Source organism: Sus scrofa, chromosome 4, assembly GCF_054392235.1.
Source record: "Sus scrofa isolate SSC_HxYL_T2T_F1_AM1 chromosome 4, Sscrofa_HxYL_maternal_Yorkshire_Landrace_v2.0, whole genome shotgun sequence".
NCBI classification, from domain to species: domain Eukaryota; kingdom Metazoa; phylum Chordata; class Mammalia; order Artiodactyla; family Suidae; genus Sus; species Sus scrofa.
Genome location: NC_139386.1, coordinates 95,634,843 through 95,650,493, shown reverse-complemented (window position 1 = coordinate 95,650,493; position 15,651 = coordinate 95,634,843). Strand labels below are relative to the sequence as shown.

At 40.9% G+C, this 15,651-nt stretch overlaps 1 protein-coding gene across 2 annotated transcripts in view; it reads right to left on the bottom strand.

Moving 5' to 3' along the window:
- LOC100520241 (olfactory receptor 10J1) overlaps positions 1-15,651 on the bottom strand; it is a 323,932-nt gene that overhangs the window by 114,437 nt on the left and 193,844 nt on the right. Inside the window, exons 2-3 of one of the 2 annotated variants that reach the window (XM_085022620.1) lie at positions 2,389-2,432; positions 293-685 (exon numbers count right to left, since the gene is read on the bottom strand). The exons of the other annotated variant lie outside the window; for it this stretch is intronic. The gene's annotated coding sequence lies outside the window, so the exon portion shown is untranslated. The remainder of the gene's footprint in view (positions 1-292; positions 686-2,388; positions 2,433-15,651) is intronic. 2 annotated transcript variants of the gene reach the window in all.

Sequence of the window (15,651 nt, the reverse complement as noted above, 5' to 3'; positions counted from 1 at the left end):
AGAGGAGTTTGGTCTAAACTCTTAAGAAAGGTCTGGATTGAATTAGCTTGACAAAGGAAAGGGAGGGGTGAGGCTCTAACTATACAACGGATTACACAGTATTCCAAGAAGCACTCTGGAATAATGTCCCAGGCTCAGGGGAATAGTAATGCTCTTCCATTGCCAAAAGCTCAGCCTCCTTGGGAACAAATTAAGAAGTTTCTCATGATTCGATGAATTTAGGGCAGGGGTTGGAGGGAGGGAAAGTTTCAACATAAAATGAACAGCAGAGTTATGAAAACAGCTACCCTACCTGACCATTAAAGAGGTCAGGTCGAAGAAGCAGCAGTCGTTGAATGAGCCTGGCACTTCAGCTCCTCCTGTACTCTTCCTTAACCTGGGCCTCTGAAGACACAATGAGGAGGCAGCAACACAGGGAAGGATGATGAATATCTGGGATTGATCCATTCATTTCTGCCAACACGAAATATGCACCCTGGGAGTGTGCCAGAACAGTGTCCTGAGTCCTGGGCTTTCCTTTCCTCAGCCTTGTGTCTTTGTGTAGTGAAGATGACTAATATATCACATGGCCAAGCTTTGGGAGAGCCATTCAGCCTACCATACTGGCATGTTTCCAGACATGGAGGTCAATGCTCTTTTGAAGTCAATCCTGGTACATCTTTTCTTGATCTATACAGTATACTCCCTAGAGAAAAGAAGAGTACCTGGTGTTAATAATGTTGACTTCCCCTAAATCTCTTCCTGATGCAAAAAATTCAATGAAAATATATACACAGAGGCCATGTATGTTTTTTTTTTTTCTGCCCCTCAGCCTATACTTCCTAACAATGTCTGACAATGTCATCGCTAGGGCTATCATCTTCAGTGGCTATCACTTCCACACTGTCCCTGTCTCTTTTTTAGTGTCCTGTATCCTTCGGTGCTGTTCAGCATGGACTTTATCTCATTTTGCTTTCAAGTCTTATAAGCAAGAATCAGTATCTCCTTGGAGAACTGCTGGAGACAGATCATCTTCTTTGCTTTATCAACCCATAGCAGTAACAGGGTAATACTATACCATGGGCAGCTGCAAGCCACACTTACCCAGTGCGAGACCAGCAGGACCTGTGTCCTGCTGGCATCCTCTGTGTGTACAACAGAATTCATTCCATCACTGGTTCAGGCTATGACCATTTTCTAGCTGAACTTTTGTGATCTACTCATTGATCATTTTCTCTGTTATGTTGGACCTGGTTTCACCAAGTTCAATCACTGATCCTGTCTCAGACAGTCTTCTATCGCCCTTGCCACTGTCCTTCTGTCTCTTACACCCTCATTATTTCTTCCATTTTTAGGACAGCACTAGCCAAGGGTCTGAAGAAGGCATCATCTCTGTGTTCCACACTTCACCATGGTGATCAACTGCTAAAGCTCTACCTTTACAGCTTACTTCAAACATGATAGTGAAATCAGCAAACATTGATTAATTTATCTCAATGATCAACTCTAATCAGAGTCTTTAACACTTAACGATGTCAAGAATGCCTTGGCATAGTTGTAGATAAAACTTTCCCAGGATTATTGAAAGGATACTAAAATCTCTTGTCAAACAGTTTTGCAAATTTTCCAGACAGAATTATAAACCACTGGTGTCAAGGTTTCAGGTGACTGGTAACATGTCATGCTACATAATGAGGGCCAGTATAAAAGTAAGATTCAAGCATAAACTTAAAATTTTTTTCTTACAATTTCAACCTATTATTAACATTATATTGATTACTCAATAGGCCTCTAAATTGCTATCCACTGACTCTAGTCCTTGAGATTTCCATGAGGTTAAAATATGGTCTATTTTAGCATAAAATTCAAGCTTAAAGTGTTCAGTTTACACCATAAATTAAAGCATAAATTATAGTAAAACATGGAGTTCCCATCGTAGAGCAGCAGGAATGAATCCAACTAGGAACCATAAGGTTGCGTGTCACTCAGTGGGTTAAGGATCTGGCCATGAGCTGTGGTGTAGGTTGCAGATGCAGCTTGGATCCTGCATTGCTGTGGCTATGGTGTAGGTCAGGAGCTGTAGCTCTGATTCCACCCCTAGCCTGGGAACCTCCAAATGTCGCAGGTGCAGCCCTAAAAAGCAAAACACAAACAAATAAAAACTGTAGTAAAACATACATTTAACACTAGAATTAATTCAATTTAGATACTTGAAAGGGGATTTATTCAAAAGGATTTTTGTCAAAAATGGAGCATGGAATGTGCCATTCCATCTTAGCAACAAGTAAAAGCCTGAACTGGCTAAAAAAGCCACAGTTCTTGAATCCATAAGAAAGGTACACTCACAGGGAAACTACTGCCCCTAAGACTGGAGAGACAGACAGGTAAATACACAGAGTCATAGTTTACCTGAACAGAGAGAGTCATGAGTGAAAGCACCATGGGAACCAATGCTGTGGTAGGAAACGAAAGATAAAGATAAATGATGACTTTTAATATCAAAGCTTAAATTAATAAAACATACATTTATGTTCCATTTTATATAGTTACTATAATTAGTGATCTTTATTTTTTTGGTATATCTCCCATTGTTGTCCAATGTCACCTCCTTTCAGCCTGAAGAACTTCCTTTTGTACTTTTCTAAGGCAGGTCTGCTAGCAACAGACACTCCAAGGTCTTTGATTACTGGTGAATGCCTTTATTTCACCTTCAGTTTTGAATGATAGTTTTACTAAATATAGAATTCTTGATCTTAAGACCCTGGGCATTATTCTTTGAAAGCTTCAGATTGTATTTAAGAAGAGGCTATAGATCATTCCCTACAGACATCCTGGAACTCCTCAGTTACTTGCATTTCTTTTCAGAAAGTCACTTTTTTTTTTTTTTCTTTTCTAGGGCCGCACCCATGGCACATGGAGGTTCCCAGCCTAGGGGTCTAATCAGAGCTGTAGCTGCCAGCCTATGCCAGAGCCACAGCAACTCGGGATCTGAGCCAAGTCTGTGACCTACACCACAGCTCACAGCAACGCTGGATCCTTAACCCACCGAGCGAGGCCAGGGATCAAACCTGCAACCTCATCGTTCCTAGTCAGATTCGTTAACCACTGAGCCATGATGGGAATTCCAAAAGTCATTTTTTGTGTTTGACTACTTTAAATATCTCCTTTAAAAGAAAACCTGGGAAAAAAAGTGATCGATGGGAGTCTGCTCTGCCCTGCCCCCGCCCCCCCAAAGCAATTTAGATATGCCCCCATTGACCTGGACTCTACTGTCTGAAGTCAGCTGTTCATCTTATTCTGTGTCCCTTGTATGTGATGAGTTGTTTATCTCTTGTTGATGTCATGATTTTCTCTTGATTTTTAGCATTTAACAATTTGACTGTAATGTTTCTACACGTGCTTTTCTTTGTGTCTTTCTCGGATGGATAGATTAATGTTCTTTATCAAATCTGGAAGGGAAATTGGCCATTGAACCACAGTGGACACTGAGGAAGGAAGATATAAGCAAATGCCTTTTCTTAGGGGAAAGCAGTCTATGCTGGATCCATAACTTCAGCTCCAGCTCTTCTCTCCTCTGCACAGTACATTCTCTCCAGACAGGACTTAGCCCTTTGGACTGACTGAGGAAGAAATGGTATGCCAGTTCGGCTAGTTAATTCCACTCTCTGTCTTGCTGACCTGAATTGGTGCAGCTGGAATCTTTCCTTCTCTTCAAAGAATGACTGGGTTACCTAAACAATGAGTTTACCATGGGGCATTCAAGTTCACTTGCCTCTTGCTTCCCAGCTGTTCCAGAATTCATGGAATTTAATCACAACCACAAATATAAATTCTATTCCTCCACTTTCCCTTTCTTCTACAAATCACCCCACTTTATCTAAGAAATTTAAAGCATTCTGAAGTTTTTTGTTTTTTTGTTTTTTAAACTCAGTCTTATCACAGGACTCTTTCTTTGTTGATTACTTCTACTTGGCCTCTACATATTGAAATGACAAAGGACTCAGATTTGGGATTTTTTTTCTATATTTCTTCCTGAAGTATTTCTATCTAATGACTGAGTTCTTTCATTCTTTTTTCTTTCTTTTCTTTCAATTCTTCTGTTGAACAGGTAATACACAGAACTTGTACAAAAATCCGAAATTAAAACAGGTTCAGAGTTAAAGACTAGTCTTTTTTCAACTTCCTTCTTGTCCCTTTTATAATGCTGTTTCCCTGAGAATAGCACCAAAATAACCTATTGATAAACAAGACTGAGTTTATTCTTAATTTGCTAAGGGAGACCACCACCTTGACAAGTCACAGTGCACAGTTAGAAGCAATTGCAAAGTTGGGCTATTTATGAAGTTTTGGAGTATGGTTTATGGTCAGTCTTTTAAATTCATGGACTTAGGACTGGGTAAGAATCATGATGTAATAGTTTTAAGATTGATAGACTCAAAAAACAATACTTTTTGAGATGAAGGTTCCAATTGCCTTAGAGAGTTAAGTCATTATATGCCATTTATTAAAAAGCTGAATAGTTTGATGGTCATTGACATAAGTTCTTGGTAGAGATTTCTTAGGACAATAAAGCTATACACAACTTTTGTCTTCCTGGGCAAGAGTTTTTTGGAATAGTAATGGCACGTTGAAGAAGACAATGGAACAGTAAAGTAGTATTATTGAAAACTGAATAGCAAAGTCATATTAATGTAATCAGTAAGCATGTTCCCTTCTTTCACCTCTCCACTCTGTATATGTAAATATATACTATATAAATACACAGATATGTCTCCTATATACAAGCTAATACACAGGCACATCTGTGCTCATATAACACATTAATTTCTTCCCCACTATATTTAACAATATCTTGGATATCCTTCCATAGAATAAAGAATTATCTGAATTTTTAAAAAGGTGGCATAATTTTTAACTTTATAAATATGTCATTATTTATTAGCTTATTACTGATGGATGCTTTTTCCAGTTTTGCCATTATAAACAATTCCGGAATAGAAAACCCTGTAAGCATGCCATTTCACACATAAGTGAATACCAGGGAAGAAAAATGAAAAGTTAAAAGACTCTCAGCATCCTGAACTTTAATAGAGTATTGTTCTTCTCTGCAAAATTGTTACCAAATCGTCTCTCATGATGTGTCAAAATGCAATTTCCCATCATTACGCACTTATTTTTTATTTAAAAAAAAATTTTAGGGCTAATCCTGTAGCACATGGAGGTTCCCAGGTGAGGGGTCTAATTGGAGCTACAGGTGCCAACCTATACCACAGCCACAGCAACGTGGGATCCAGCTGTGTCTGTGACCTACACCACAGCTTGTGGCAACACTGGATCCTTAATCCACTGAGTGAGGCCAGGGATCGAACCCACATCCTCATGGATGTTAATTGGGTTTGTTTCCACTGAGCCACAACTGAAAATCCCATTATGCCTTTAAAAGGAAAGTGAGAGTAATGAGAGGCAATAGGGCTCAGTGATTAAAAGTACAGCCTCTAGAATCACACTGCCCAGGACTGAATCCTGTTTCCTCCAACACCTATGTAACCATAGGTATATGACTTAACTTCCCTATGTCTCGGTTTATCTCTAAAATGGGCTTACTAATGGTATCTTCTTCAGTATCATTGTGTGGATTAAATTATTCATACATACAAAGTGCTTAGAGAAGTATCGAGCACCTAGTAAATGCTATATAAGTAAACTCTAAGTATATACCAGGCTTGAGGCTTCCTACCTGCAGAGATACTAAACATAATTACTTAACCAGGAAGACTTCCAGTGACCTGTTTGGAGTGGGAATTGGAAGCTAAAGATAAAAGGTAATACTTACAGGAAGCTTGAGTGAATGCAATTAGTTTCATATCTTATTCAATGTGGCAATTAATTCCTACATTATTCTGTGAGATTAATTTTAAATTTTTTTTTTTTTTTTTTTTTTTTTGTCTTTTTGCCATTTCTTGGGCCACTCCCGCGGCATATGGAAGTTCCCAGACTAGGGGTCGAATTGGAGCTGCAGCCACCAGCCTACGCCAGAGCCACAGCAACGCGGGATCCGAGCCGCGTCTGCAACCTACACCGCAGCTCATGGCAACACCGGATCGTTAACCCACTGAGCAAGGGCAGGGACCAAACCCGCAACCTCATTGTTCCTAGTTGGATTCATTAACCACTGCGCCACGATGGGAACTCCTGTGAGATTACTTTTAAAGAACATATATAATTGATCTTAAGGGGAAAAGGAATTCCAAAGAAGAGTATTAATTAATTTGTCCCTCAAATATTTCTGATTCCTCTACTATGTGCTAAGATCTATGGATTCAATGGCTACTACATACTTGTTTATCATTAAATATTTATTTATTTATTTGTCTTTTTGTGATTTCTTAGGCCGCTCTTGCAGCACATGGAGGTTCCTAGGTTAGGGGTCTAATCGGAGCTGTAGCCACCGGCCTTTGCCAGAGCCATAGCAACTCGGGATCTGAGCCACATCTGTGACCACAGCTCACGGCAATGCCGGATCCTTAACCCACTGAGCGAGGCCAGTGATCGAACCCGCAACCTCATGGTTCCCAGTTGGATTTGTTAACCACTGTGCCATGACAGGAACTCCCTCATTAAATGATTATTGAATGGAATAATAAATTGGAAAGAATCCCTGATGTTATGGAACTCAGAACATCATTGGGGAGAAGGGTAAAAGGGAATGATGGTACAGAGTAATGAGGGCTATGATGGAGATTAGTGTAGGATGGTACAGAAGCTTAAGGGAGGGGCATCTAACTCAGTCTTAGGGTCAGAGTATACTATCGAAGAAGTACTACCCAAGACAGTGAGGGAAAGGTGAATGATGCAAGTGTCACTGGGGACATTTAGTTATAGGGACCAGCATTTATCAAGATGTAGATGAAGTGGCAAGAGAATCATTATAGCTCAGAGGCTCTGAAGTCACAGGTCTCAATAAGTGAATCTTAGGGAAAGGTCTAATTCTGTCTGTAATATGCTTTCCTCATTTGTACAGTAGATAATTTTAGCACTTAACTCAGAAAAATGTTGTGAGGCTCAAATAAATCCATGCAAAAAACACTGAGCAAGTTTCCATTGTAGCTCAGTGGCAACAAACCCAACTAGTATCCATGAGGTCGCGGGTTCAATCCCTGGTGTTACTCAGATGGTTAAGTTTCTGGTGTTGCCATGAGCTGTGCTGTAGATCCCAGACACAGCTTGAAGCTGGTGTGGCTGTGGCGGCTGCGGCATAGGCCAGCAGCCTACAGTTCCAATTCGACCCCTGGCCTGGGAACTTTCATATGCCAGGGATATGGCCCTAAAAAAAAAAAAAAAAAAAACAACAAAACATTGAGCGAATGACAGAAACAGAGTAAGATCTCAAGAAATGTTGGCCACGGGAATTCCGTTGTGGTGCAGTGGGTTAAGGAGCCTGCGTTGTCCCTGCAGCCACTTGGGTTGCTGCTGTGGCATGGATTAAATCTCCGGCCTGGGAACTTTCATTCACCACAGGTGCAACCGAAAAAAAAATGTTGGCCATGATTATCATCATTATTAGAGACAATCATATCACTTTTAGGAAATAAGTGTGGTTCTGAATAGGTCTAGGGCTTTGTGGTTCATAGCAGCTTTAAAGAGGCTGAGTCCTTGGGGGCCTCCAGTAAGGAAAAAAGAGAGACCCAGCTGACACCCTGGAGTTGCAGAGTGCCTTGATGTGTGGGATTTTCCAAAATACAAAGGTTGAATTTGAATGAACTAAATATGTCATCATGTACTTCCTAGTACTGTGTGAGCTGAATGAGCTTATATTAGCTCTGTTCATACGATTCATAATGTATTGAATTAAATCACATCCCTTTTCTGCTTCTGCCACTGGAGACTTCAGAGTCTCTGTCTTATCAGGCTACTTGCACATGGGAGCCCTTGCCACTCTTATGAAGGCATTTCCCAGCTCTTCTCTGAACCTTCCTAAGTAGCCTGGATGGGGAGTCACATGCATTGCATAAAAGTGAACCAAGGAATTGTGTAAGGGTTCTTGCTTTTGTTTTTACTGCTCCCTCATTAAATGCATCTTAAAAAAAATCTTTTAGGCCTGTCTACTTAGGAATAAGCCCATAGTGACTTCAAATTATACTTCCTTTTTAATTAATAACCAGAGTACTTTGTGCTTTGATCATCCTCTATGCTTTTTTTCTAATATATTACTTTTCATTTTCTCACTGAAATTTACCTGCCTCTTCCTGCCAGCTGCAAAGAAATTCCTGCCATTTATTTTCATTGACTTCATATTTTCACACCTTTGAGGAGTATATCCATATCTATGAAGATAAATAACCATTTATCTTGACCTTTATTACCTACCTCTAATATAACTATAATAGATAAGGCTTCTTCACTTTAATGGCTCAAATGTTAGAGAGAGCCCTTCCAATTTTTGAACTTAAAATATATTATTTCTCTTATTTATACAATAAGTGGTTCATCTAGCCTCTTAAAGAATGCATTCCCCTTATAAAAGCCATGCTGCTTTTCCTCCATTAGGTGATGCTCAATGTTTTCTACACTTTATTGTAGAAGCCGGCACTTACCTCACACACATCACACACAAGACATCCTCCTTCTCTTTTAGCTTTTGCTGTCCATATCTGAACTCTTGACAATTCTCTTGGGTCTCTTGCATTTCTACCTGTCTTGTGAGCAGACATATTGACTGCCTTTGTCCCAGATTATTATTTCAAGGGTATCTTCATAGTCAACAGCCTTGGAAGACAGAGTGTTTCTCTCTGGAGCACAGGGCAGGCGGGCTTACCACACATTAAGGCAGATTCAGGTTCCTAAGCTGAGAGTTCCACTTTCTAATGCCACTCTCTACCTGTTTGGGTATTTCCTGGCTCTCTTTGTGTTATAAAAATTGAGGCTCGGAGAACTGGCGCAAATATCATGACTACTGCTGTCAGTAATAATGTCTTCTGTCTCCAACCCAAGGTGTCTCATGTCTTGCCTGCATCCATGCACTGATGGCAGGCTAACTTGGAAACTTGGAATGAAGGGAAACCTCAGATCTTTCAGAGTTCTCAAGAGTGAGTTCATTCCCACTTTCTTAATTCTCTAAATGGTTCTTCCAGAATATGCAGGGTGGGGATACCCTCTCCACTCTGCACAGCAATGTCAGTGCCCCTCTCGTATTCAGGTAAAGTACTAGAGCTTTACATTTTCCAGACATGTTTGCAGAAGTAAAAGAAAACGCTATGTAGAAAATAGGGGATGAGGGAATTCCCATTGTGGCTCAGTGGTAAAGAACCCTACTAGTATCCACGAGGATGCAGGTTCGATCCCTGGCCTCTCTCAGTGGACTAAGAATCTGGCATTGCCGTTTGAGCTGTGGTCTAGGTAGTAGATGTGGCTTGGATCCCGTGTTGCTCTGGCTGTGGTATAGGCTGGCATCTATAGCTCCGATTTGACCCCTAGCCTGGGAACTTCCTTATACTGTGGATGTGGCCCTAAAAAGAAAAGACAGAAAGAAAGGAACGAAAGAAAGGAAATAAATAGGGGATGAAGAAAAACTCCATATACCAAGCAGAGAGCCTTCCCTCAGTCTCATTCTCCCCTGTCGTCTCCCACAATTCTGGCAACAAGGTGCAGAGCAGCCAGAAAGAACATCAGAGGAATCCTCTCTGGGGAAACAGAGAATCTCAAGAGATTGTATCTATAGACACTGGCATGGGTGCTTCCCAGTGAAAAATGAATTGTCACTTTATGCCCCTTCTACCTACACACATACACACGCACATCCAGCACTTCCAATTGGCTTATTAGAGCTTCTTTCTTAGACATAAATGAAAAATCAAGGTGGTTGATGACATGAAAGACCACACTGGAACAAACAAAAAAAATTATGAATACTGGGGAAAGAGAGAGAAAATGCGTAGAGAAGAGGAAAAAATTTAAATATGTAAGTATGTGCATTCATATATACTTAATATTCTCAGAAAGATGAGAGACTAGAGTGGGAGAATATAAAGTGGGAAAATTCAGAAGGAAGTATAAATTATTATAATTTTACTGAGAAGAAATGGAAAATTTACTAGAATAATAACCCTAAAAACTGTAAATAATAGTAGTGTAAATCTATTCTTTCAAAAACAAACAACAAAAATGACACCAGGCTCAGAGCATAGAAAAGGTGTGACATTTCCCCAGCATTTAAAGAGGTTGCTAATTGCAAACCTTTGGTACCAAAAATAGATGAAGTAGGAAATGATAATTATTGACTAATAATGGATGAATGAAAAAAATGGCAAAGGGAATTCAATAGTGTGTAAAAAGACTACGCATGGGTTTTCTTTAAAAATATATGAATGAGTCAACATCAGAAAAATCTATTAACATAATTAACCAATCTAACCAATTAAAAATAAAAAGCACATCATTAATGGATATAGAAAAGGAACTAGACCATTGAACAGACTGTTAGTGATAAACTTGCAAACAAACCAGCAATCGAAGGGAACTTCCTTAATCTGATAAAGATTATCTGCCAGAGATCTACAGAAAACATCCCAGTTAATGATGACTGAAACAGAAACATTTGCAGAGAGACTAAAATGCTTCTATAACTGCCTTCACTCAATACAGTATTATAGTTCATAGCTAAATGCAATAAGAGAAATAAGACATTAAAAAAATCAGAATGGAAATGCCAAAACTGCCAAAACATACAGATGATATACTCACTCCCTTTTCAAAAAAAACCTACATCTACTCCAGATTTTTTTCAGTTTATTTTCAGATAAACATACAATAAGAATCATATATGTATTTCTAAGAAAACCCAGTCATTTCCCAGTTCATAATTTCAATATCAAAATTTTCCTTCCTTTCTCATGGGTTTCAACTCCACTCTAATTTCAAAAAGCTACATATTTAAATCAAGCTACCAGAAAAATGGTAAAGAATGGACACTGACTATAATAAGCCTCGAGGTTTACTGTTTGTTTCAAGGTCTTACTAAGACCTGCTGGCCAGCTGTAAGCCTTCCATTAGCTGCTCCCTAAAGGAATTCAAGCAGTTGTCATGAGGTTATGCACTGGCCTTTCCAAAGCAGTGATAAATACACTATATATCTATTTCTCAGCTGTGGGTTTCTGGACCTTGATGGCTCATGAGCCCAAGTATGAGCAGTTTCTCTTGGGTAAATGTTTGAGGGCCTTGAAAGAGTTTGTGTGGAACTGAACTAAATGTCTAGCAACTATTGAATATTTGTCAGTCTCTCTCAGTTTCCTTGGCTTATTAAAGACACCACATACACAAAAAAGGACTTGCTTTTAAGTATTCATTTCTCAGTCTTAGGTAAGATTCTTAGGTAAAGAGCCTTTCCAACTTTGGGGGTCTCTAAGAGAAAGGCATAAACTGGGTAGCAAAACTAGGGATTACTGAAGGTCCCAAGGTCCAGGGGAACCTGATAGATTTGATTTCTGATTCTCCTTCAGTCCTTGCAAAGGTCTATTGTGGGCTCGCATTATGAAAGGCCAGGAAGGCTGGGTCTGTTGGTTGCCTAAATGTGGGAAAGAGAAAGAGGGCAAATGCAGGAATGACTCCAATAGGGGCCTGCCTTCTCATCTATGTCAAAGAGAAGGTTCTCAGCTTTGCCTACTCAACACAGAGTGATGCCCTGGAGTGTGATGAGCAAACCAATGGGACTAGTGTGCAGTATAGATGCTATGTCCTCATTCTGTCATATTCCATGTGTTTTGCAGGGAGAAATACACAATGAGTATTGGTTGAAGGAATCATGAATGAATGAGTCATGGTTCCCAGAACATTCAAATTGGAAGAGATCTCAGATCCTTTGGCTTTTAGGGTATAGAGGCTCTGGCATGTGAGGCTTGTGTAATGACACTGAACCCCCTGTAAACATGCTGAGTTCTACAACATTGTACACCGTCTCTACATCAATGGTCATGAGGCAAGAACTCCTCTTCATCCTCTGTGCAGAGCAGGACTGTGTCCTGATGAGCTAACTTTGTTCCTAGGGAAACCCCAGATCATCTGTGTAGGGGAGCAAAATGTGCCACCCTAAAATGTCTCTTTGGCATGTGGATTATTTTGAGCTACAAATAATTAAGTCCCAAAGACTCAGGAAGAACCTTTGAACTTCCCCCAACCGCCTAAAAGAGACATGTTCCAGGAATGGAGGCATCACCATAGATAACTATAGCGTGAACCAGGTGAGACAGGGAGGAACCTAGGACAATCTGTTTATTAAAATTCGTCCCTGTGCCTCACTGTCTTTGCAAGACCCAGCAAATGGCAAACATTTATTTATCAAACTTTTGCTTTTCCATCCCCATGTGAGTTGCCATTCTCCCCTCTGATGTCTCAGATGCTACCCTTAACATCCTCTTTTGTCTTTAGTTGAAGATGGTCCTTAAAGTGAGGGCTTTGGCCATTTTGGCAAGTTACTCAAGTTTTCTGGGTCTCTCCTGTCAACTGAAAAAAACACAATATTCATCCTAAAAGTTAAAAACTATGTTTTCTTTGGTGGACAAAACTGAGGGCTTAAGCTCAGGACACAGCCACTCAGCTCTGAGAGATTTTTCCAAACGGGAAAGGGAGGAGGTTTTGCAACAAAGACCAAGTAGTTGGAACTTCAAAAGATTACTGTTAATTAAAGAAAACCAGGTATCTCAAGGAATTTAGCACTTTTCTCTGTGTGGGAAGATGCAAGAGTCTGGGCTCACAGAAATCATTCCTTTGATAGACACCCTAAACATCCAGGGCCAGTATCCTGTGCTTTCCCACCTGAGTCCCCTGAGGATGCACCATCAGGGGTGGCTGAAGTGGCTAAGGGTTTGGCACTGGGCAGCCCATTTGTCTCCACCCTGAGTTTCCCCAGGGCTCACCATCAGGGGGCTGTAGTGGCTTGATGGCTGCAACATCCTTTGTTTACAGATATGGCAGGTGACATTTTTCACTCATACATCCATGTATACGTTATTAAACTTTTGTTTGATTTTCTCATGTTACTCTGTCTCATGTCAATTTAATTCTTAGACCAGTCAGAAGAACTGAAAAGGCAGAGGAAAACTTTCTTCCTGATACCTACATTCTCTCAAAGTGAATGGGTTGATGAGCCCCTTTTCTAATGAGATCCCCAGATATTGTGGTGTTTGGATCTTCTTACTGTTGCCCTGGGGACAGTCACTGTGGCTTTGGGGAGAGGGACCCTCGAGTCCTGGGGCACAGGAGAACAGTCCTCAATGAGTGCAATCCAGACTTAAGGGACAGGGCTACGGGGAAGCACAGGAGAGCCCAGAGTTGCTCTCTGTCCATTACTCCCAGATCTGACCAGTCAGAGAGAGAAATAACAGCCCCCTGGTGGGCTCTAAGTTTTTCTTCTGGCCCTCCCCTTCAGAGGATTCTCTCAGAGCCACATCTGCCAGGCAGAGTGTGGCAATTGTGGTTCTACACTCTGAAGCCCAGCTCTCTCGAGGCCTGAGTGAGCCTCAGCCCTCACTGGTGAGAGGTAAGTCTCCCATGACTCAACAAAGCAAGACTCTTGTCTCTTGTCTGGCTGGATGTAGCTTTAGGACCCCAGCTTCACAGCACACCACCTTCTCTTTTTCTTTTCTTTCCTGGAAATAAAAATCTCAGGCAGAACTTTCAAAGGAGGAACTGGTCAAAATATAGATGTCAGGGTGTCACACTGAATGAGCCAGGGGAACTGGGGACATCCAGTCCCATCCCCATCACCTTCTACCATACTTCCAGTCTATGGGGCTGGAGGAAAGAAATGCAACATCTGACTCTGAGTGAATGTAACTTTCCCACTTTATGCTAGAAAAAGTAGAGTCCCTGAACACAGAAGTCCCCACTACTTCCTTTTCCTGCCCCAGATATCAGCCAGAGGCCAGGAAGGTAAGGGTCAGTGAATGGCCAGCTCGCTGAAATATCAGGGTTCACGAGGGCAGTAGTTCAAGGCACAGCTCCTGGACGCGAGCACACCTGCAGAATTGCTGCACTGGGAATGGCTTTTCTGTTCCAACCCACCTTCAGATCCTCCTCTTGTTCTTGGGATTTTCTCCCCAGCTTGAATATTGTGCTTCCTTCCTTACTACCTCCTTCTCGTATCTCCGAAAGACATAAAAGCAACCTCTAATCTGCAAGCTGCCCCACAAGTGTGAGCTAGACAGGGACCAACCCACCTTCACTATATTAGGCTTGAGAGAGGAGCAGTGAAAATAAAATAATGGCCTACAAAACTCATATTTTTAAATCTATACTCATCTTTATCAACAGTTATGATTTATTGATGGCACGCTCTATACCAGGCCCTCTGCTAAATGCCTTAAGGCATCTTCTCATGTAAGCCTTCCATGAGTCCTCTGACATAGATATTAGTACTGTCTTCATCTTACAGATGAAGAAACTGAAGCCCAAAGAGATGAGGAAAAGTCTGTCAGGTCACACATGAAGTAAGAGGATCTGGGGTTTGATCCCAAAGGTGTCTGAAACCAGACCACCCCTACCCTATCCCCATCTGTTTCAGAATCTAGAGTTGGAAAGGAGGTGGAAAGTGGGACTGGACTTTCCAATCAACAGAGACTGCAGAAACTAATGACAAGAACCATCTGTGAATGTAAGACAGAGAGACAGGGACTACAAATGAGTTTGGGTGAGTCTAACACACACGTAGAACCCAGAGTTATGCAAAGTTGGGGTGGGGATGATAGATGAAGGAAGCAGCAATATAATGTACTGTTTGCCTATTATGTATCAAGAATTGTGTCTGGCTATTTACACACGGTAATTCATATAATCTCCATGGTAATACCTTGAGCAGATATTATTTTATTCTACAGATGAACCAATGGAGACAAATGAAGAGAGAAAAAAAAAATTAAGCATCCCTGCACATATACTAAGGTTAAAGTCAGAGATTTCTATAAACTTTAATACTTTGCAGCTTTCATCACTGTTTTCCTCCATAGTAACATGGTACTTCCTCCATAGTAACATGGTACTTCAAACTCAATGAAGTTTCAGTCTCTTCATTGTGTTTACAGACTAGAAAACAGCAGAAATTATGTTCCACACAGAAGGAAGGAAACTTGGATGTTAGAACAACTAGTATTTGGAGAACATAGGAAGGAACAAGCCTGAATAGAGGGTTGGCTCTGCATCACAGAATGTCTAGGGTCCATCACACACTAGAATCTCAAGTTAAAAAAAAAAAAAAAAAAAAGTGGCGTCTCCCCTCACAGCCTTATTCCAGACATTAGCTATTCTGAATTTAATTTGAACCATAAGAGGAAGCACTGTGACATTATCTTTGTTTTACTAGAGATGGATCTGGCCTCTTACCTCTTGGAAGTGTGCCTGAAGTAGAGTTCTGTCTCCGGCTTTATGCATGTCCCTTTGTACTGGGTCCCTAACATGTGATGGGCCACTGCTGGTCTAAACCAGATGAGTCTGGGTGAAGTTCCAGAGCTGTGCACACTCATAATAGTGCCCTCTCTGGTCTATCAATCTACGTTTCAGGTCTACCTATCTCCCTTCCATCTATCTACTTAGCCAAGCTTGTTAAGTGTTACCACTACTCCCTTTACACATTTTCTCTCTTCTCCTCACTTCCCCACCACATTTTCCTCCAATGCCTGGCCCCTG